The following is a 23,394-nucleotide window of genomic DNA, read 5'->3' on the forward strand; positions in this document are numbered from 1 at the left end:
TTTCAAGGAAACATTGCAGCAGTATCGGTGTTACCTGAGGAAATCACACTTTGATGGCAAGTCTATAAACGGATTTCTGGTGAAGTCTCCTGTGCTAAATTTACAAGACATTGAATGGAAAAACCTTGTTATGCACTGGTCTCGTTCCGAGGATGAGGTACTGTCTATGATATCGCATGACAATTTGAACTTCTACTTTTCCGCATGTGCCTTACGGATCTTTTTTGTAGGAAATCTACTCGAAAAAGAATTCCGGTTTGAAAAGAACGACAGGATATCGCAAATATGCTGCCCGCTGCTTTGCTCTTGTTAGTCCTGTTGTCCTGTATCACTGTACTTGCATACATACCTGGTTCATTATGTGACAGCAGTATGCATGATAGCTTGCTTATCAATTGTTCGCTCCAAATTATCTGATCTGTATGAATGGTTACATTAGTGTAGAATATATCCAATGTCAATGAAAATTTTTAGCTCTGCATTGTTCTTGTAAGTACCTGCTGTCCTTTATCAGTGTACTTATATTGACAGGTATTTGTTCATGTACCATCCTCTGCAGCTTATTTTCCTTTGCCCTCCATTTTCTACACATAAGATCTATATTTATTCTTACCATAAGGTTGGATAACACCAATGGTACTGAAGAAGTTTAGCTCTGCATTGCTCTTGGTTGTACCTTTTGCTTGTATCCCTGTACTTACATTTATAGCTACTTGGTTATGTAGCATCACTCTTCATCTTATCTTAAATATTCTCCATTTTTTCTTATAGTGTCACATCTATATTTACTCTTAACAAAATGTAGAATAAAGGCAATGCTTATGAAGAAGATTCGGTGGTAAACTTCTTGAATTGCCCCCCCCCCCAACAGCATGGACAAGGGCTTTATAGAGCATGCCTTCACCAATAATGTAAGTTTGTCCTTCTCAAGCCTTCAAACTTTGTTGTGTATATTTGGTTAGCATGACTGCAACAGCTGTTTATTTTTGGTGTTTGCATCAAATTGCATGTTTAAAGTTTATTATGTACTCCCTCCGTCCCATAATATAAGAACGTTTTTGACATTAGTGTAGTGTAAAAAACGTCCTTATGTTATGGGACGGAGGGAGTAGTTCATAAACAAAAGTTTGTCCTTCTCAATTTAAGTTTTCAGTTGTACAACCAAGTTCCTTCTTCATACCATGTAAATTAAACTATACAGAGCAAGTGATCTTATTTTGCCAATCTGAAATGGGATAAATTAACAGCACACCAACCATTGATACTTATGGGTTCTTGATCTGTAATCCAGTGGTGTCTTGAAGCTGCCAACTCCTTCATAATGTCATTTCCTGCCATGTCTTGACCTAAACAATACCATATTGTGTTAATGCTATTTTAAACTGTGTCACTTTATTCGTCAGTAAGAAATGTGATGAATTGTCAGCATTGATACTTATATGTGCAAAACCTGTCATCTGTCTGCTTGTTTATCTTTCAGAGTGAGGAGGATATAAGTGTCAAACAAGTGCAGTCTCATCAGCTTGCTCAGCTGCTTGCGCTGCAGCTCCCGAGCAGGGCCAACCTTTCTTGAACTCAATTGAAGTGATGTCGGTTTTATATATTATTTTGTCGGCATGTTTAATTGCACTGGCGATCTTTGATGCCCAGTGTATGTAATCTGTTGTCTGCTTGTGCTTTATCATCATAGTGGCGAACTTTGATGCCCAGTGGATGTAATATGCCATAATTTCTTTATTGTATAGTCTAGGTTTTTTTCTTATTCACGATGTTGCAGTTATTTTACTGTATATATATCCTGTCTTCACAGTAAACCGGCCAAACCGTAAAATTACGGTACATAATCGGGCCGTCATGCAAATCACTATGTATGATCCGCATCATGGGCCACGTCATCTTGGTCCGTTACCAGGCCTAAATGTAAACTGGCCCACTAGTAGATTCGGGCCTTTAATAGGCCGAGTAAACCGCCGGCCCTATTTTCCCAAGAAAACTCAACGGGCTTTTAGGAGGCTGAAAAGTAGGTTGGGCCTGAAATGTGCCGAACAGCTCACGGGCCGGCAGCAGGCCGAAATAGACCCCGGCCCATGATTGTGCCAATCAAATCATGGGCTTATAACAGGCCAAAATTGTCTCGGTCCTTATTTGGCCCAATCAGATTATCGTCTGTGAGCAGGCCGGATGCAAACGGGGCCGTAGTTAGGCCCAACTATATGACGGGCTTTTAACAGGCCGAAATATATATAGGGCCGAAATGTTAAACGGGCCTTTAACAGGCCGAAACTAATATCAAGCCGAATTACTAAATGGGCCTTTATCAAGTGGGCCCAAAAGCATAGCATCCAGTTGATGGGCCGAATCTGATATGGGCCATAATTTAGCCCAAAGCCTCTCAAAGGGTCGAACCTGATCTGGGCCGTAATTTGACCCAGAACGTGGTAGGCTTTAACGGGCCGGATCTCATATGGGCCTTTATTAGGCCCGGAACGTGGCAGACTGTTAATGGACCGGATCAAATATGGGCCGGCATTTGGCCCAAACACATGGCAGCCTGTTAATGGGCCGGCCTACTAGTGTCATCAAAATCTTTTGGGCCTTCAGCTGGGCCGGCCCATTATGGTCGGCGAAATCTCGTGGGCCTTTAGCTGGGCTGGCCCATTATGGCCCACAAAATCTTGTGGGCCTTTAGCTGGGCCAGCCCATTATGGTCCGCAAAATCTCGCGGGCCTTTAGCTGGGCCGGCCCATTATGGCCGGCGAAATCTTGTGGGCCTTTAGCTGGGCCGGCCCATTATGGTCCGCAAAATCTCGTGGGCCTTTTGCTGGGCCGGCCCATTATGGACCGCAAAATCTTGTGGGCCTTTAGTTGGGCCAACCAATTTAAACTTTATGGGCCACTTTTGGGCCGGTCCATGTGTCAACATTTCATAAGCGCATCTCGCCCATTGGATGAGTCACACCTGTGCCAACGGGGAGCTGACACGTGTTTCCTCCAGCCAATGATGATTTTACACGTGGAAAATCGCCATTGGTCCGGGCTGTTAACGGGTTATCGGATCCAAAACCGGACCCGATAGCTTAACGGCGTTCTGTTACGGTGGATGCCACATGTCGGTCACCCTTGATGAAAGCACTTTTGTGACGCGCGATTTTTCATCATGGAAGTGGACACTTCCGTGATGATAATTTTGGTAATGTCATGGAACACTTCTACGACAGCACAGGTATGACTATCTTGATTCTGTCATAAAATCGTCATGGATGTACATGCATGACAGAAAACGTGACCTACTATGACAAACACGTATCATCACGAAAGTGTATTTTTTTTATAGTGCTCGCGCCGCCCCCATGGGCGACCTGGGGGGAAACCCTAGTCGCACTCCCCCTCGAGCCCTCCCGCCTCCCACCCTCCTCGCCGCTGTCCGCAGCGCCACCAGGCAAAGCCTTGCCGGCAGGGCGGCGGCGGGACTTCTTCCCCTTCAAGCATCTCCACCGGCGCGGGATGGCTGGATTGCGAGGAGCCGCTGGGTTTGCGTGGGGTCCGGCTGCGTGGCGGCTGGGCTACCCTTATCGACGTTGTGCGCGGTGCGGCGGCGGCGGCGAGATCCCATCGCGCGGTGTGGTGATGGCTACGCGGCTTGCGGTTGCAGGTGCCGCTGGGTTCAGATCGGATCTCGATCTGATGCTGGACACGGCCGGCCGGCGCGGGGTGGTGATCTTCGCCGCTGGCTGCGTCGGATCGTCTGATTCGACGCCTGGATATCTACTACGGATGTCTTCTCGACCCCATGGCAATCTCATCTATTATGTAGGTCTCGGTTCTTGGCTCGCTGCCGGATCCGGAGCAGACCAAGGTTTGGTGGTATGGGATGGGGACCGGAGGAAACTTTGGTCGGCTAGACCGGCCCGGCATCGGCGACGTCCCTCAAACGTCGTTACCCTTCCTGGAGGCGAAGCCGAGGTCCCTCCTATTAACCTCTGAATACCTCCCGGACGAAAGTCCTAAATTCAGATTGGATTGGGCGGCGGCGGCGTCTTGCATGTCGTAACCTCCATGGAGGCGCCGTCTTGGGAGGCTCAGTTGTTCGGGGAGAGGTGCTAGGGGTGGTGGACTCCACGTAGCTCCAACAGCGGCGACAGTGTGGAGGTTGGCAAGAGGAGCGGCGTTGTATGTACCGCGTCGATGACGACGAGTATTGGTGGCATGGTGCAGCTGCATATCGACGACGGATGCGGCTGGAAGGACGGGCGTAGGGTGGTGGAGCTGTCTGGTGCCATGGTGGCGTCGATGACAGCGAGACTGGGCAAGGTTGATGCAGCAGTACAACACTGAAGATGGATTGGTGGCATGTGGCTATAGCGGCCTCATACTCGGCAGGCGTCCTGGTTGAGGAGTGCACCGGACTGGTGGGTGCCCCATACCCGGCAGGCGTCCTGGTTGGGACATCAGGTCTTAGATGTTAGGTTGATGCGATGTCTGTTTGGTATTAGGCCCAGACTATCAGCGCTCCTTCATCAACTGGTTAGAAGTAGCGACAGATGTTGCCTAGATAGTGGCTTTAGTCTTATTGTTGTATGACTTTATACGATCTTGCGTGAACAATGAATAAAATGGTTGCATGCATCGTCCAGATGCAGAGGCCGGAGGTCCTCCTCCTTTTCAAAAAAAGCTACTAACACGACAAGCTTGGCGGTTGATCACTAGGCCGGAAAGTTTATGCGCACAAGTACTCAAAGCCAGATACTACCCCGAGCGAAAGCTCGAAGATACGGTGTTTACCGAACAAAAAGGATCTCTCTCTGGCTTATCAAAGAATCAGTAAAGTTACTAAGCTCCCAGGATTTGGAGCGCTCAGCGAGATTGCAGTTTAAGCTTTGCTTCCTTTTTCGTCGGTGGTCCGATTTTCTGCTCGCACAGCTCGTTTTGGCTAGCTTGGTCAAAGCTGGGTAGTCCGGCCTGGTCCAACCAGCTACAGTTAGTCGGTAGCGGGGCGTAGGGAAATAGAGCTGCATAAAAAAAGAAACATTTATATACGGCGCGTCGGCGTAACTTTCGGCGGGTCACGCTCACTCACACGCACAACACACGTATCACGCTGATTTTTCTTGCCACGCTGGCGCGGTCCCAAGCAAACTGCTCCTGCACGTCTCACGCGCACGATATGGGGCCCACATGACTGCCCTTCTTTTTCTCCCTAGTTATCTCTTGCCTTATCTATTACCTTTCTTCTACCTCCAGCCACATTAAGATCTTTTTTCTGCTACAAAGTGTCGCATCTGGCTGGGAAAAACGCTGCAACCGACAAAATAAAAAGCTGGAACCGATGAATAAAAAAGCTAGAAATAAAAGACGGTTGATTTTTTGCTGGAACCAACAGAGTCGGTGCTACAACCATGTAGAAAAGATGATGCAACCACGGAGGGCGGCTGACAAGAGTTTTGCTGGAAGTACCGATGTGAGCTGCAACCAGAAGATGTTTTTGCTGCAACCGGCAATCACAAAAGTTACTACCGGCAATCACAAAAGCTACAACCGGTGATCAATTTTGCTTCATGGACGACATGGTGGCGGCACCGACGAGCATTTTTTGCTGGAACCAGCACAATATTTTGCTACTAACAGCTAACATTTTTGTTGCCACCAGCAAACCACAGTCAAAGTTTTTCTGAAAACGATGGAAACTTTTTTCTTCTTTTTGTGTTTGCTACAACCACGTCATTTTTTTGCTGCAATCGGCAACCACATAAGCTACATCCGGTTAACATTTTTGCTACAATGACGACGGCGGGCTGCAGCGGTAAGCTTTTTTGCTGAAAGCGATAAACTTTTTTGCTACAACCGGTGTCGTTTTTTGTTGGAACCAGCAAGAGCCTCGGGTGGGCACACGGCGAGGTACAGCGCGAGCACAACGACAGGTGCTGCGGCCGGCGCCACCGGAGATGCGGCCATCTCCCCCGGAGCTGCAAGCCTGCAACCACGAGTGCAACCATGGGCGCATGCTGCTGCATCCACGGAGGTGAGAAACACATGAAGGCGGCATAGGTGAGGGCGGCGACCAGCGGCGAGGGCGGCGACCAGCAGCGAGGGCGGCGACCGGCGTTGAGGAGGCGAGGCGGTTGGCGCGTGCAAAGGCGTCGGCGCGTGCGAAGGCGGGCCTCTCCTTTTTCCGTGCAGGAGGTTGAAGATGAGAGAGGTTGGGGACGAAGGGATCTGACGGCTCGGGAGGACCAGATCTAACGGTTGGGGCTTGACCGATCCAACGATTAGGCCGGTGCGCCGGCGCAGATCGCTGCCCATAAAAAAAGCCTGTGCCTGTGCTGCCTCGCAATGCACCGATTGCTCTTTCTCTCCTCCTTCGTTTCCGTTGCCCCTGCTACCGCCGATGCTGCGCTGCTTCCTCCTCGCTTCTGCAGCCTCGAGATTCATTTTTCCCTGAGCCGCATCTGAGACAAGAAAGGTGAGCGGCTGCCTACTGGAGTAGACGCCACCACTCCTTCACGCCTCCTTCGTTCCTCCCTCGGTCCCCATCTCGCGTTCCCTCCATCGCGCCATCCCAACATCTCCCGTTGTCGGCTGTGCGCGTCGACGCGTCTCCACCACCGGCTGTGCGCCTCCGCGACGGAGGTCAGACCCCTGCCCGGACGAGCACACGTCTCTGCATGGACTAGCCTCCCCGGCCGGATGGATCTTAGAATCCGACTGCAATTTGGGGATCGAATCGCACGAATAGGGGGAGGAAGAACCCTCGCGCTAGAGCCATAGTAAACTAATGACATGTTTCCCCGCCGGTTCGCAGCTGCCCCTTGCAGTCTAACATCTTCTGTTGGCTGCACCGTCCCGTCCATCTGTCTCCCGCTGCAAGGTAATGGTCGGAAACTGCGACGCGTAACTGTCGGCAACAACGACGCGTAAAGGTCTGCATCAAGACTTCCGATCCATCCTTCACCCTTTCTCTCTTAACATGATTCGAATTTTATATTGATCCGCCATGCCCTGCTTCGAGGAGATCGGGACGCTGCTCGCCGCATCTGCTCACATCGTCAGACGGAGCCAGCGATGCAGTTGTCGGGCCACAGGAGGACACCTCCGTCGTCGGGGTCAGAGAGACCATCATGATTCAGCATATTTCTTCAGTCATCTTCAGAGATCGGGAGGGCTCGATTCAACGCAGCTCCGGGCTTGGATTTCCGGCAAACAAAATCAGCTCAGCAGCATTCCTCTTTCTCAGTTGTTAGTCAAAGTCTGAACTCGGTTTCTGCTATTTTACTTGCTACTTGATTGATTTGATAGATCTACGTGTGATGCATCAACGAGGCTCTATAAATGGATACATTGTGTTTTCTTGTATTTTTTTCGATAATTTTTTGTTGCCATTGCTCCCCGTCAACATGTTACACAATTTAATGGTTAGTACTACTTATCTGTCGGATTACAAATTCAGTAAATTACTACAATCTTTATGCTGAAACTAAACAATAAAAGGTGGGATTTCTATTGACACCTATGGTTTAATTTCTTGACCAATAGTAAGTTATTTATGTACAACTGTATTGACGAGCACATGAATCGTACTAGCATTTAGGATAGAGGAATTCAAAGTTTACAGAAGTGGGAAGAAATTGCATGTTGGTTTCTTCTCTTTATTGTTCTGAAATTGCCACCCTTGTTGGATTGCTCTCCGTCAAACCTAAAACAAAATACTACAGTTAGCATATGCAGTGGATGGACTATATACTTAATTGGGGATCGAGTATAAAGGACTGGGAATCATTCTCTTAGTGATCTGGTACTCTTGAACTGGTGCATGACACATGCTTTTGTCATATATTTTTTTCATGAGGTTTGTGAGGTATAAGAAACTTGGATAAAGATATGATACTCCCTCCATTCCACAATGTAGTGTGCCCGCGATTCCTGATATCTAACTTTGACCGTAATTTAACCAACGAGACCAACTGCGACGGGAGCAAAAATTATACCACTGAATTCGTATCGAAATATGAATTCAATGATAAAAATTTTGGTCCCGCCGCAATCGGTCTCATTGGTTAAATTTACAGTCAAACTTAAATTTGGGAATGCGTGGTCGCACTACATTGTGGAACGGAGGGAGTATGTATGCATCTATATCTAAGGTTTCAAAGTCAGGCTTGCAATGTCTCTTTCAGCCTTCTCCCAAACCTTGAGGCTCTACATAGCACCCTATAGATATCATTCTTTTAGATGTAAAGAGGACTTCTTGATGTTCATACTTAACTGCTAGATCTTCATACGTAGCAGCCATCACGTGGAATGAATTTTTGTGAACACAAGAAAAATTTGCATTCTGCTAGCCTTTCTGTTACAATTGCATTTTGTTTTTGCCGGTTGAGGGGACTATTCAGATATACTGATGGTTTTAAAAAATACACATGTATACAGTAGTGTCAAACAATTATGCAGAAAAATGAACTTTTCAAGTTCAGGCAAAACGCTCGATGTCATCTCACTCGGTAACTATGTAAATATGTTTTTTGTTTGTGAATCAACTATGTAAATATGTTAAGTGTTCTCTGAAGTTATGTCACCCCAACTATATTGTCCAGTAGCAACAATAACCACATGATGGCAAGTTCAGAAATATCTTTAGTGATCCGTATGGATTACAACTAGATGGCTAGAGTTTCCAAGTTAAATCACTCCCTGTTCTTATTAATACTTCATTGTTATGCTTTCATAAGGCTTATTCTAAACCTTTTCCGAGCCTCCCGAATTTGCCACTTGGTACATGAATAGAGAAGAAAATGAGAAACGCCAGAAACAAAAACGGCGCAGCAAAGCGCGCGTATGCTTCTAGTGTACATCATGCCACGTAATAAACTCAGAAAACCTGGAGATGCCTGACAATAATAACTCTTGACTTATTAAAAGGGGTGCAGGACATCAAATGAGATAGTGACACGACCTCCATCCTTGTTGAAAAGAACGAGGATGTTGTGCCCTATCCAAAGTTCATTGAGAATGTATCCTGTGCAACGAGCGATCTGGTGCACCAGGTGCTCCAATAGCTCGTGGGCCACTAGATGCAGAAGAAAGGGACCTGATCCATCTATGAGGGAGCCTGCTGGCACATTTGCAAAACAACCCTTGTAGTTTGATGAAATCGGTGATGCATTCTCCTGAAGCCAGCTCATCACTCTTCCTTGGCCAGTTGGCCGAGTTCTATACCACAGTACGAACGAGATTGAGTTAGATAATTTTTGTTCTGGTCGCTCGCTTCTCTACCTTTCCTCTACCACTCAACACGTCAGGAAGAAAAATCATGTTTACGAGAGCTTAGGACTAACTAATCTGCCATGTTTCAATGCACTATGCAAATCTCATGGAAACAAAGAACAACAACATTGACAATTTTGTAATGTTTCTAGGAGTTCCACGAAAATACCTTTGAGTTTCTTAATTGATTCATATAAACTAATCCAACTTTGGGGAGCTTTTCAAACGTCAGAATGCAACATCACAAGTCAACGACACAGATAGACATTGCCACTACAAAGTTGACTGGAGAAGAGGGGGTGATTCCCATTCTCTGTAACCTAACTCGGCCTGGTCCGGCGGTACAGGAAGGCGAAAGGAGAGAGACGAACTGGGTTGGCGCAGTCGATTCGCTACATTTAGCTGCACCTCAGGGTCTGTTTTACAAATGTACCAGCAGGCTCCCTTGTAGATGGATCAGGTCCCTTCCTTCCGCATCTAGTGGCCCATGAGCTATCGGAGCATCTGGTTCACCAGATAGCTCAGTGCACTGGATACGTTCTCAAGTTCATTTGCAAGTGCAAACTCTTCCCGTCCGGAGTTCCGGACCTGAACCCAATCCTGAAATCAGCACATGTGAAGTATTTTGCTTCTCTGTTCTTGTCGTGTTTTGTCCATCACAAAGTAGCGCGTCTCCAGTAGCACTGATGTCCAGCGCGCCTTTGGAATGCGCTGGAGTTTGAAAGAAAACCAAAAGTGATAAAATGAATAAATAAGAGAAACAGATAAAACTGGAGTACTGAGAAACTCGGAAAATATGGATAAAACTGAAAAACTAAAGAAAAATGGGTGCGCAAAAATGAGGAATAACACTGGGAAACCCAAAAGGATCTGACAAAACTAAGAACTGAGGAAGACTGAACAAATAAGATCAACAGATTTAACTGACAGACACTGAATAACTAAGAAGAAACTAAGGAAGACTGAATAAATAAGATCAACAGATTTATCTGAGGGACACTGAATAACTAAGAAGAAACTAAGGAAGAAAACAGAATTATGAAGAAACTAAAACAGAGGGAATAGTGTTAGAAGGGAGAGAAGGATTGGTGGAATATGATGTATGTATTATTGAACCTCGAGGACGAGTATATATATATTAAGTACAAGGCTTGGAGGGCAAGACGCCTCTCCTAGAGATAAGGTAGGGGATGGATTACAAATCCTAGACTACCAAAACATATGTAACCCAAATATATCTCTAACATCCCCCCGCAGTCGTAGCGGTAGCGTTGCGAACAACAGGAGCGACGCGGACGGTTAGACCGGAGAGAATAGCAGCCGACGGACTGACATTCCCGCAGTCCTAGCGGGAGCGTCGTGGACGGTGTCGCATTGCGGACGCGTTGACTGTAGAGGAAGCCGACGAGTTGCTCAAGCGGATGATAACCCTTTGTGCCGATGTCGATGTAGCCGAGAGCGTAGGGTGGTGTAGCCGTGGTCGAGGTAGCCGTGCGAAGAACGCCGTGGTCGATGTCGAGTCCGGGTAGCCGGTGTCGAGGGAGTCGCCGTGGAGCCGAGGGCGCAAGGAGGCGACGAGTTAGTCATGGGCGCAGTGGTGTCGAAGAAGTGATGCGCCAGAAAGGAGAATGGTGTTGACGACGCGTCGCGCCGGGGTTGCCAACCCCGGGAACACATCGTAGACGAAGGCACGCGCCGGTGTTGCCAGCACCGGGCATGCGTAGACGGACGAAGACGAAGTTGACGAAGCGCCGACTAGGCTTGCCAGGCCCGGGGACACATCGTGGATGAAGGCGCGCATCAGTGTTGCCAGCACCGGGCATGCGTAGACGAGGGACCTGCACGAGCTGTACGCCATGTCGGAGAAGTCGGAGGGGCCAGCAGAGAAGAACTCGACGACGATTGCGGTGTCCATCGGCGCGAGGCCGATGTCACCAACGGTGGTCGGAGTAGACGAAGTGGTCGGGGTAGATGACGGTGACGCTGGCGACGGGCTGGTGCTTGGACGAAGACGAAGGGGGTGGACGGGCGGCCGCGGCGGCTACGAAGGTAGCGGCGGCGGCGGCCAAAGAAGAGCGGCGGCGGCGGCCAAAGAAGAGCGGCGGCGGCGGCCTGACGGCGGCGGCGGCGGCTAGGTTAGGAGTGCGGCGGCGGTGCTCGAGGTAGGCGAAGAACCCTGACAGCATGACGAAGACCGGCGGAGACGGTGGCGTTCCCGCGCCAAGGAAGACGGCGCGGCGCATACCACGGGAGGTCGACGCGCGGTGACGGCTAAGCGGACCGCGGGCCGCGGCGCTACGGCCCGAAGGGGCGACGTAGCGGCGGCAGACGGGTCGGGGCGACGGCGGGAAGACCTCTGGGCGGCGGCGGGGACCGCGGGCCGCAACGCTGCGGCCCGAAGGGGCGACACAACGGCGGTTCGCGAGTCGGTGCAACCGCGGGGACGGCCTCGGGGCGGCGGCGGGGACCGCGTATCGCGACACTACAGCCCGAAGGGGCGACGCAGCGGTGACGCAGGAGTCGATGCAGCCGCGAGGAGAACCACGGGGCGGCGGCGCTGCGGCCCGACGGGGCGACGCAGCGGCAGCCCGATGCTCGATCGGTGGAGAGGCGCGCTGAACTCAGGGACGATCTTCACGCGACCTGCGGAGGCGCGCGTAACCGACGGGCCAGGTCGGTCGCGCGGCGTAGATGAGGCGGATCGCGGCGGCGAGCGGGTGATCAAGCAAATCGTGCGCGAGGTCGGGGACGCCGCTCGGTGGAGGCGTGGTGGCGGCGGAGTCCGAGATGAACCTGGCGACGACGGACGGCGTGGGACGTCGTGCGGACGAGCTTGTCAGCACCGGCACCCGGGCTGCCAAAGCAACGCCGGCGCCCGGGCAGCGAGGCCTGAGCGACCAACGGAGCAGCGGCACCCAAGTAGAGGCAGCCGACGAGCCTGACGCAGCCGTCCCAATGCAGCCGAGGACGAGGCCGGCGAGGTAGACCGTCGGGCCTCCGTGCAGACGCGGCGGACGCGGGTGATGTGGATCGATGGGCGGGTCGGCGCGAGCGACGGCTATGATTGGCCGTCGCATGGCGCGAGGCCGCCGGGTCGTGGTGATGCAGGTGTCCCGGTCGGAGCAGGGCGGTGACGGCCGGCGCAGGGCGACGGGCAGACCGACGCGCGGACGGCGGCTGGCCCTGACGGGCCGCCTCGACGCGTGTGGCCGCCAGGTCGGAGGAGAGGCCGGCTGGTCGCGCCGGGGTCGGAGTAGAGGCGCTCGGGGTCGACGACGGCGGTGGGCGACGCAAACCGATCAAGAATAGATCGGAAAACCAAAAAGAAACCGCGCGATCAAGATGACCGGCGGGAGAGAGAAAACCCCGGAGCAAGGCTCGGGGAAAAGGCTCTCTAGAGCAGCCGGTCAACACGACCGGCGGACGAACCCTAGGTACGGGCGGCGCGGCCCCCCGCGGCGGTCATGGAGGCCGACCGCCCCAGGGGCGGCGCGTGGGTGCGGAATCGGCGGCGGCTAGGGTTTAGGATCGACTTGCGATAGATACCATATTAGAAAGGAGAGAAGGATTGGTGGAATATGATGTATGTATTATTGAGCCTTGAGGACGAGTATATATATATTGAGTACAAGGCTTGGAGGGCAAGACGCCTCTCCTAAAGATAAGGTAGGAGATGAATTACAAATCCTAAACTACCAAAACATATGTAATCCAAATATATCTCTAACAAATAGAAATGGTTAAACTCAGGAACAGAGAAGACAGCTGATAAGAGAGAACAAGAACTAAGAGAGAGGACTGTTAGAAAATCCTTGCTACTCCATCACTTGACATGCTGCTTTGTTCCCGGCACTCAACGTTGGATGAGCCGCAATCAGACTCATATACTCCTCCTGTTGATACAAGCCCTGTGAACATGAAATTAAAGGCTATGAGAAAGAATGTATGAAAGGATTACATACAAATGGAGATGTAGCCCGAGGTGCTGTTGCAAGCTGATTACATACATGACAACGCCACGGCATTTTATGAGGACTCTACTGGCCACACGGATGACTAGGAACATGGCCTATTACAAAATGTATATTGAATAACCTGCATGGAAATATGAGCATGTACAAAACAAAAATGATGTTTTGGTTCTGCGTCGGCTATTAGCAGACTGTATTGATATTGTAATCATAGCAGAGGAAGGATTCGTCCAGTGGCTGTACAGATACCTCCATAATAATCAGTGGATCCTCAAAACTCTAAACAAATACAAGGGCTGTCTCTTCATTTGATCAAAGAGGAAACAAGGCAAATATTGCAGTTCGAATTAGCAGGAACAAACACATGCAGTTAACATATGAAAATATGGTTTCCTTTGCAAGCAGACATTTATCACATCAGCATACAGTTTAGATGACTGGACATATCCAGGATCCAATTTAATAGAGCCATCTATCATCCTAGACAGTAACATTCAGTGGCTTTTACATGTTTCTGCTTAACGGTACATCACACGGAAAATAATGTTCATTGAATCCTCAAAAATCACAAGCAAGCAGAAGGCTTTTCCGTCTCAAAGAAGGGAAAACAACTGTTGTCTGAAGTAGAACATATCAGGCAAAAAAGAGTAGCATATATGTAGTTCTGTTATTCTCTGGAAATAGACATTTTTTTCCAACCAGGATAACCCCTTTCCCATTAATTTTTCAATGGAAATAACATTGTTCATTACACCAGCTAGATCAGATAAAGGAGGCGGGAAGAAGGGGAGAGCAAGTTCGGGCATATAGAGGGAAACCCGCCGCGGATGCCCGGCATCAAAACATCTGCTACAGGGCAAAAACCTTCTAACACCATAAAAGTCATGAAAATAGACATACATACATCTTCTGACTTATATTCAGTGGCTCTTCCTACCCATAAGGATTATTCCCGTTTGGAGTGGGGGCGGATCAAATAAAAAAGCACTATGTCTCTACCGAGCCACACACGGGGCTCACACTGATGAAATGAGAAGAGAAAAAAGAGCTCAGATTTGAAAACATAAGTACCTCTTCTAACAACATATGAATATCGACGGCAACGAACGGAACAAACCGAATCCCCAATAGCTATCGAGAGTGTACAAATCCACAAAAATCAACTTCGTGATGGAATGAGCCCTAGAAAAATTGGGGGAAACAAAATCCACCCAATCGATTAATCTGCCTCGTCCCCCATTGATCCACCCGCACACATCCCCACGATTAGCCCCGCAATGAGTTACTGACTTACTGTACAACACATCTCGACAAGAACAACCAAGGACTCACCATCCGACGTGCCACTAGAAATGAAGAAAAACGCAAGAGAAGCGATTGGAAACTTGACCTGCCCGCCGATGGCGACAGCTGTGCTTGCCTCCCCGTCAGCATCCCATGGTGGATCACGCATGGCCTCGCCGCCATGCGCCACCCCTTGCTCCAGCCTCTCTCTCCCCCCGTGGCAGCGAGCCACCGCTTCCCCTCGGCTGGCTGGAGGAGACCAAGGGCAACGCACTGATATGGGAGGAGCTAAGGACACGCAGCGCTGATAACAAAATGAAAAAAAGAAGAGAAACTCAAATACCTACCTGGGTACGGAAAATGAAAAACGGAAACTGAGAAACCCCGATAAGCAACCAGACAAGCCACTAAGAACCGACTAAACACTGGAAGAAAACCAGCCCTAGTGAACCAGCGAAAACCCACATGCGAGCGTTGTGATGCATTCAGCGTCCACACAATCAGACGGCTAAAAAATCTGACTCAACTGAACTTGAAATCAGTGGACTGAAAATTTAAAAAGGTGTAGTTCTCGCTAGACTAACAAGTTATGCCTAGTCGGCTAAACAAATATTCAGCCTAAAAAAAAAGGAAACCCTTCCCCCCTTCCCCCCCCCCCCCCCCCCCCCCCGCCGCCACCCGCGAGGCGGCCGGGGCGGGTGCCCAGATCCCTCCACCGCCGGTCTCCCCTCCTCCTCCCTCCTCCCTCGCCGCCGCCAGGGGGCGCGGCCGGGCTAAGCCCGACCGGCGCCGGCGCCGGCGGGGCCTTGCTCTTCCTCCTCCGCGCGATGGGGGCGACACGGGTTCCTCCATCGAGTGCGGGCACGGGGCACCGCGGCGTGGCGGCGCGTGGTGCTGCGTGGCCGGCTGCGCGGTGGAGCGCGCCTCGCCGAGGCGGCCGGATCCGCCCGACAGGCGGCGTGGGCGGCGGCTGGGGTCCGGCTTCGGGCTGCTGGCGGCTGCGGTGGTCCCTCTCCGTCGTGGGCGTGCGGCGGTGGTGCGGCTCGGCCGGTGGCGGTCCGACGACCTGGTGGTGGTGGCCGGCGGTGCGCGTGGTGGTGGTGCCTGAGGGAGTCCTGGATTAGGGGGTACTCGGACTGCCGGACTATATACTTTGACCGGACTGTTGGACTATGAAGATACAAGATTGAAGACTTCGTCCCGTGTCAGGATAGGACTCTCCTTTGTGTGGAAGGCAAGCTTGGCGATTCGGATATGAAGATCTCCTTCTCTGTAACCGACTCTGTGTAACCCTAGCCCCCTCTGGTGTCTATATAAACCGGAGGGGTTAGTCCGTAGGACAAGATAGACAATCATAATCATAGGCTAGCTTCTAGGATTTAGCCTCTACGATCTCGTGGTAAATCAACTCTTGTAATACTCATATCATCAAGATCAATCAAGCAGGAAGTAGGGTATTACCTCCATCGAGAGGGTCCGAACCTGGGTAAACATTGTGTCCCCCGCCTCCTGTTACCATTAGACTTCACTACTAGGGAAACCCCTAGTAGTAGCGCGGGTTTAATGCCCACTAGTAGCGCGTGCTGCCGCGCTACTAATAAGGCGCTACAGCTATTACTTAGCAGTAGCGCGTGCGACAAGTGCTACTGCTAAGACACATAGCGGCAGCGCTTGTTCTACCCCGCGCTGCTGCTAATCTAGCTTGTTGCAGCGTGTTTACTATCCATCGCTACTAGTATTCTTTTTTTAGTGTATTTATGCGTCGTTATACAAATTTTGGTACAATACCAATTATGAGGTATATATCATTATGTCCATAACAGTGTGTCAAATGTGTGGTGCATGTCAAAAGTATACTACTAATCCAAACTAGATCTAGTTTGGACTAGTAGTACTTTCGATGTGCACCACATGTTGCCTCCACTTGAATCTAATCTGCCAACACAAGCTATTTAATCATCATCATAGTCATTACCACCAACAGTATTTATTTAATCACCATAGTCATAGTGTAGCACATAATCGTCTTCAAACTCATTCTAGCTAGCTAATCACCACCAACACTAGATGCGGTAGCTATCTAATCACCACTAACACTAGCTAATAATAATCATCACAGTGATTACCACCAACACTAGCTATTTAATCATCATAGTCATAGTGTAGCACATCATCATCTTCAAACTCATTTCTAACTAGCTAATCACTCCTGCTGCTCTCTCTCAGGTAAAATAACATAAAACATGTGTAGCTCTCCTCCTTCATCAAGTTGGAGCATGCAGCTGAACCTGTCTCCTAATCGTGGGCTGCGCTTCTGATTGCTTCCCCCTATTACTTGTCTGCGATCGTTCACAATTTTGGTCCAGTCTTTCACTATTAAGCATTCGTCGCTTTTAGAAATCCTGAATGCACTAAAGTGCTCTGTAGGATATCTTGGGCAAGCTAACAATACTCATGGTACCTGTAGTCTCGATCCCATAAGGCACAACATTCATCGGGAGTCCTTGTTGAAGAACATCGTATGGTAACATACTTAGCAATGAAGTTTAGCTTAAAAATAATGTATGGAAAAGATGCACTGGGGACAAATAGTAAAAATCTTACCATCTTTCCTAAATAGATGTGACCGTAGTTCATTACGAACACTATTGGTCGCACGTTTTCAGTACTAACATTTCTAAGTGCAGGAAGAAAATTTGTCTTGACAGTATCAAGATCCTCAAGCCATGAAACATAATGACTTAGCTCCTCGCAGTTTAGTTTAGCCCCGGGACAGTAGTAGGTCCTGTCTACCAAGCGCTGGACATGTTTGCTTGAACGGAAATAATCTGACAATAGAAATTAGTTGTCAACTATTTTTGAATAAACAATTTCAAAGACATAAATATGGTTGAGAAACTCACATGATGGTATAACTGCAGGCGTCTGCACATCGACCCAGATGTCGGTATTACCTTCAATATCATCTTCCGGACGAATATCAAAGGTGATAACCATATCAGGCTCAAATGCATAAGTCTTGCATAGTGCTCGCCATGTTTTGCATCCAAAATAGGTGTAGTCGTCTGCGTTGTATAATTTTGCGTGAAAAATATAATCATGCTCGGTCTTCAAGTAAACTTTCTTTACCTCCATAGTACGACTAAAACCTATCTTATCCAATACAAAAACTCTTGCATGGCAGGGGATACGCTAGTAGAATAGTAAAAAAATTAAATTATAAGTTGAAGCAAATGAAGCAGATGTCATGCTTAATTACGAAAAAAGACTTGTCGTTGTGACTTACTGTATCCACTTCGAAGTTCTCATCCAGCTAGATGATGAGGCGCCTATCATCATCTAGGAAGATTCCGTCGCACAGGCCGCGCTCGTCTTCGCAGTATTTGCAAATACCGAAATCCTTTTCATCGTCAGACATTTCCTATGTTCATAGTTAAAACATTAATTGAAAATCGATCTAAGACAACTACCAGGATACTCAACACACAAATCCGGGGCACTCGATATTTCCTACTACTCATGCCAAAATTCACGGAAAAATCCGGCATGACCTTTGCTAAAATAGGATATATCGAGCGCCTGAAATTTGCCGGAACGGAAATGAATCAACACTCCGGCAAAACATAGGCCACTCGGAGGTGGAACCTGCAAACATGACCGGCCACTTGGGCAAGCACATATCCTATTTGAGCAACACAAGACATACATTTCAAATATCTTATAGGACTCAATTAGCATGCATTCAATAAGCAAAAATAAATCATCTCATGCGTCCATACATCGTCGAATATTATCACTAATACATCCCGAATAGTATCATACATATAACATCACTAATACAACTAAAACCCTAGCGCACGACGGGTATCGGCGCGGGCGGTGGACACCCACAGAGAAGGAACCATCACAGGATCATAGCTCCAATGAGATCCCTGGAGAACCTCCCAGGTATTGGAGAACCTGTGCTCCAACGCAAACAAGTAGCGATGGACGTGCGCGTCCTCCTCACTGACACGGTGACGCACCACCTCCGCGGGGTCCTCGAGCCTCTGGACCGTCATTGGCCCACGCGACCGCCACCAAAGAAGGTTTGGGTCAACGACGGGCTGACTCCTCACCAACCTGCGCCTCCCGGTAGGTAGCGCCTCCCAATACCACCCCGGCGGAGCCCAGTCCCGGACATGGCCCATCTGGTGACGCAGGTGTCCTCCGCCGACTCGACGACGAGGATGCGGGATAGGCATCGTCGACGTCGATGCGGGAAAAATTGCTTTAACTAAAAAAGTAAAGTAGTTCTATTAATTTTCGTACTAAAAATAAGTTAGATGAACTCTAAAATTTAACCCTAACTAATTTGATGAACTCTAAAATTTAACGAACCCTAACTAATTTGATGAACTCTAAAATTTAACCCTAACTAATTTGAAGAACTCTAAAATTTAATGAATCCTAACTAATTTGATGAACTCTAAAATTTAACCCTAACTAATTTGATGAACTCTAAAATTTAACCCTAACTAATTCGATGAACTCTAAAACTAATTCTATTTAACAACTACTGCCATAATTAGCATCTAATTTGATGAACCCTAACTAATTAGATGAACTCTGAAATTTAACCCTAAGAACCCTAGCTAGGCAGAGGTAGGGGAGGAGGAGGAGGAGGGCATGCTCACCTCGGGCGCCTGCGGAGTTAGGGAGAGGGGCACGCGGCGTCGAGGTTGGGGACGGGGTCGGGGTCGGGGCGGCGGGCGCACGGCGGAGGGCGGCGAGGTAGGGGGGCGTCGAGGTCGGGATCGGGGGCGGCGTCGAGGTCGGGGTCGGGGGCGGCGTCGAGGGTGTGCGGAGAGCGACGGGTCGCGCGCGGCGGCCGATGGCGATGCAGGGCGGCGACAGCGGAGGAGTAGGGATTTGGGGGAAGTGGCCGCGGGGGAAGAACGAACCGCGCGGTTAAGTCAAAAGTAGCAGTAGCGCATTCCAGGAAGTGTGCTACTGCTACGATAGCTATAGCGCGTTTCTTAACAAGCGCTACTGCTATTCCTTTCTCTTTTTTATTTGCTTTCCATTTAATTTGCCTTTCTTCGTAAATGCGCTGCTACAAAACAAGTAGCAGTAGCGCTGTTTCTATAAGCTCGCTACTACTATGTGTAGCCTGTCGGCTTAGCAGTGGGAATTTTAGTAGTAGCGCTTTTACGGCTAGACGCGCTACTGCTATATATATATATATATATATATATATATATATATATATATATATATATATATATATATATATATATATATATATATATATATTTGTACCGCTGTTTTCGCCAGCGCGCTACTGCTAGTTAGCACTAGCGTGCTTTTTTAACAAGCGCTACTGCTAAAGTTCTGTGTATAAGGTTTTCCCTAGTAGTGCTTAGACGCACAGTTCGGGACCCCGTACCCGAGATCCGCCGGTTTTGACACCGACATTGGTGCTTTCATTGAGAGTTCCACTGTGCCGTCACGATAAGGCTTGATGGCTCCTTCAATCATGTGTAGCGATGCGATCCAGGGCGAGGCTTTCCTCCCCGGACAGATCTTCGTATTCGGTGGCTTCGCACTGCGGGCCAACTCGCTTGGCCATCTGGAGCAGATCGATAGCTATGCCCCTGGTCATCAGGTCAGGTTTGCAAGCTTGAACTATACGACCGACATCCGCGGAGACTTGATCTTCGACGGATTCGAGCCCATGGCAGGTGCGCCGAACAGTCACGACGGGCATGACTTAAATCTGCCATCGGACGGTGTTCGTGAGGTCACGCCTACGGCTGCCCCGGCTCTTAATCTGGAGCAGATTGTGCCATCCGAGGACGGGTGGATGGACCCCGCCACGGAAGCCGCCCACTCATCGGCGATGGAGCCGAACACAGACTTTGCCTCCAATGAGGTCCGTGTCATCGGATCCTCGGACTCGTTTCCGGCCATAGGCTCCGAACCGCGTGCATCCGTGCTTATAGAATCTGATTGGGCACCGATCATGGAGTTTACCTCCGCGGATATCTTTCAACACTCGCCCATAGGCGACGTGCTAAATTCATTAAAAACTCTCTCCCTGTCAGGAGACTCTTGGCCAAACTATGTCCGGCTTGAGTGGGGAGCGGACGACGAAGAAATTCGTTACCCACCCACCACCCACTTAATAGCCACTCTCGACGATTTAACCGACACGCTCGACTTCGACTCCGAAGACATGGACAGTATGGACGACGATGACGGAGAAGAACAGGAACCACCGCCCACAGGGCGCTGGACAGCCACCTCATCATATGATGTATACATGGTGGACACACCCAGAGAAAGCGATGGCGAGGAACGGAAGGATGCAACGAAGGATAATCCCCTTGAAGAGCAACCAAAGCGACGGCGTCGGCGCCGCTCCAAATCCCGCTACAGTAAAAACAGCGATAACAGCGCAAGAATAAACAATACCCCGGACAACCCCATGGACCCAGCGATGGAGCAGGATGAGTCGGGGGACGCCGAACATAATCCGGGGCCGCTGTCCGATCATGATGACGGCAGAGATAAAACTGATAAACCTGTCTCCGGAGAGGAGAACAGTCCGGACGACGATGCATTCATCATCCCGGAAAAGCAATTGGAACAAGAAGACCTTCGCGAAGTGCTTATCGCCACCGCGAGGAGCTTGAAGAAGCAGAAGCAAAGGCTTAATGCCGCACAGGATACGCTCAACCGCAGATGGAATAAAGTGCTCGACACCGAAGAAAAATACGGCGGTGATCGCCACACCAAGAGCTACCCAAAATGCAAGCTTCTGCCCGAATTCGACGACGAGGTTATAAATCCCATACCGCCGAAAAATAATACGGCCGACCGGCCGGACCGACCACCCCGTGGCCGAGACAAAGCAGCTAATCATGCCGCAGACAAGTCAGCACACGATTTACGTGAGCACCTGGACAAAAAAGCCGGTATGGCCAGGTCCATCTATGGACCTAGGAGGCGTGCTCCGACACAGGATCAGGGCCGCCCAAATGATCATACTGATCGAATAACAGCTCAGAATCAAAACCGAACACTACAACCGTCGGAAGCATCCAAATACAGGGGTGCCGCACACCCCCTGTGCTTCACCGATGAGGTGCTGGATCATGAATTTCCAGAGGGATTTAAACCCGTAAACATAGAAGCATACGATGGAACGACAAACCCTGGGGTCTGGATTGAGGACTTTATTCTTCACATCCACATGGCTCGCGGAGATGATCTCCACGCCATTAAATATCTGCCCCTCAAGTTGAAAGGTCCAGCTCGGCACTGGTTGAAAAGCCTCCCCGAAAACTCAATTGGAAGTTGGGAAGAACTTGAGGATGCTTTCATGGCTAATTTTCAAGGGACCTATGTCCAACCTCCGGATGCAGACGATCTAAGTCACATAATTCAACAACCCGGAGAGTCAGCCCAAAAGCTTTGGAATAGATTTCTTACTAAGAAAAATCAAATCGTCGACTGCCCGGACGCCGAAGCCTTAGCGGCTTTCAAGCATAGTGTACGGGACGAATGGCTCGCCAGACACCTCGGCCAGGAAAAGCCGAGGACAATGGCAGCCCTCACAAGCCTTATGACCCTCTTTTGCGCGGGCGAGGATAGTTGGTTGGCCCGCAGTGGTACCAACGACCCAGGCACATCAGAAGCCAGGGACGGCAATGGAAAGCCACGACGCAATAAAAATAAGCGTCAAAATAATGAGGACAGCCCAGACAACATGGTGGTCAACGCTGGATTTAGGGGCTCTCAACCCGGTCAGCAGAAGAAGCCCTTTAAAGGCACCAAAGAAGGACCATCCAGCCTAAACGAGATTCTAGACAAATTATGTCAGATTCATGGCACCCCCGAAAAACCTGCAAATCACACAAACAGAGAATGCTGGGTCTTCAAGCAGGCCGGCAAGCTAAACACCGGACACAAAGGGAGGGAGACGCCAAGTGAAGACGAGGACGAGCCTCGCCAGCCGAACACTGGGGGACAGAAGGAATTTCCACCAGAGGTCAAAACAGTGAACATGATTTACGCTGTAGAGCCCGTCGCCCCCAAAGTCAACTCATGGTCGGCCTTCCCGATCTCTTTCGATCGTAGGGATCATCCGACTAGTATCCGTCATGGAGGTTCGGCTGCCTTGATGCTCGACCCAATAATTAACGGATACCATCTCACCCCGAGTCCTTATGGACGGCAGCAGTAGTCTTAATCTGATATATCAGGACACTGCCGCAAAATGGGGATAGACCCATCAAGAATTAGCCAAAGCAGTACTACCTTTAAAGGAGTAATACCAGGCACAGAGGCCCGCTGTATGGGCTCTCTAACATTAGAGGTTGTATTCGGTTCTCCCGACAACTTTCGAAGCGAAGAACTAATCTTTGACATAGCTCCATTCCGAAGCGGCTATCATGCACTACTCGGAAGAACGGCCTTCGCTCGTTTTAATGCAGTCACGCATTATGCTTATCTTAAGCTCAAGATGCCCGGTCCACGTGGCGTCATCTCAATTAGCGGAAATACAGAGCGTTGTCTACGTGCGGAAGAATATGCGGCGGCTCTAATAGCCGAACCAACTAATGTCTACTACACAACCTTCTTCTTGTAGACGTTGTTGGGCCTCCAAGTGCAGAGGTTTGTAGGACAGTAGCAAATTTCCCACAAGTGGATGACCTAAGGTTTATCAATCCGTGCGAGGCGTAGGATGAAGATGGTCTCTCTCAAACAACCCTACAACCAAATAACAAAGAGTCTCTTGTGTCCCCAACACACCCAATACAATGGTAAATTATATAGGTGCACTAGTTCGGCGAAGAGATGGTGATACAAGTGCAATATGGATGGTAGATATAGG

At 49.5% G+C, this 23,394-nt stretch overlaps 1 pseudogene; it reads left to right on the plus strand.

Annotated features, from left to right (window-relative positions):
* The window catches only part of LOC141027138 (uncharacterized), a 106,232-nt pseudogene extending 82,838 nt beyond the window's left edge, over positions 1-23,394 (plus strand).

This window comes from Aegilops tauschii, chromosome 1 (genome assembly GCF_002575655.3).
Source record: "Aegilops tauschii subsp. strangulata cultivar AL8/78 chromosome 1, Aet v6.0, whole genome shotgun sequence".
Taxonomy (NCBI): domain Eukaryota; kingdom Viridiplantae; phylum Streptophyta; class Magnoliopsida; order Poales; family Poaceae; genus Aegilops; species Aegilops tauschii.